The sequence below is a fragment of the Oryx dammah genome, unplaced genomic scaffold (genome assembly GCF_014754425.2).
Source record: "Oryx dammah isolate SB20612 unplaced genomic scaffold, SCBI_Odam_1.1 HiC_scaffold_11050, whole genome shotgun sequence".
Lineage (NCBI taxonomy): Eukaryota > Metazoa > Chordata > Mammalia > Artiodactyla > Bovidae > Oryx > Oryx dammah.
The window spans coordinates 2,797,023-2,798,062 of NW_024080444.1; positions in this window are offsets into that span (position 1 = coordinate 2,797,023).

Genomic DNA, 1,040 nt, shown 5'->3' on the forward strand with positions numbered 1-1,040 from the left:
AGGGCCAATAGCCTGCTTCCCTTACACTTATAAAACTAAGAAGGGTCCATTAATATCTGCCCCAAATTGATGACCTTAACCATGAATGCTTGGTTACTTCTATTAGTATAAAAAGAAAGTAAATTCTCATAGGGTATCTCATTTCATTACAATTTTACTGAATGTTATATTCCAATTAGCATTTTTTCCAATTTATCCCATTATAAATGAATCACATAGAGGCTGCATTTTATTTTTATGTTTAAATATTGTGCCTTGGGAGGCTGAATACACTTTTCAGTGATAATCACTGATGAGGGAAGTATGCTGGCCCCTGCAGTAATTCGACAAATAGACTGCCCAGTATTTCCGTAGAAGTAGAAAGCAAATAGAAGAAGGTAGTCTTCTTGTGTTTCTTGTAACTAACTTTAAGAGAACAAAGGTAATAATTAGAATTCATTTTCTCTCCTTATCAAGACCCTCTGCTGAGCAAGCCTTTGCAAGAGATGACATTTTTAATCAGTGATTGATAGCACCCCCAGCTTTAAGAACAAGCTGAATGTTCTTAGTGACCTCTGCAGACTTGAGGTACTGAGTTATGTTTCAAAAGCTTGACAGTGCTAAGTTGTCTTAGCTTGGGAAGTTTCAAGACCAACATTACCATGAATTGGTTGATGGTTTCAAAATGGAGATTAGCTCCGATGATGGATTGGAAGGTACAGGAAGAACAGCAGAAGAACAAATTACGGAGGAACAGTAGATCTGAGTTAAGAAAAGGCTTTTTATTCTATTTTTTAATTGACCAAGCTTCTTTCATTGTCTGTAATCTTTAAAGTGGCCTCCTTGGATTTTCCCTGAGTTTCCCAGTTTTGTCCTTGACCTCACATCATTTCTCTCCATCTCTGTTTTATCTTGGTATTCCCATATGTACCCATCTCTTAAAATACTTAACCCTTATGTGAATGACTCCAAAGTCTATCTCTTCAGAAATTTGATTATGCTTTTAACTACCTATTGTATGCTCCCACATACAGTAGGGGTTAGGTACTTGAAACTCCACA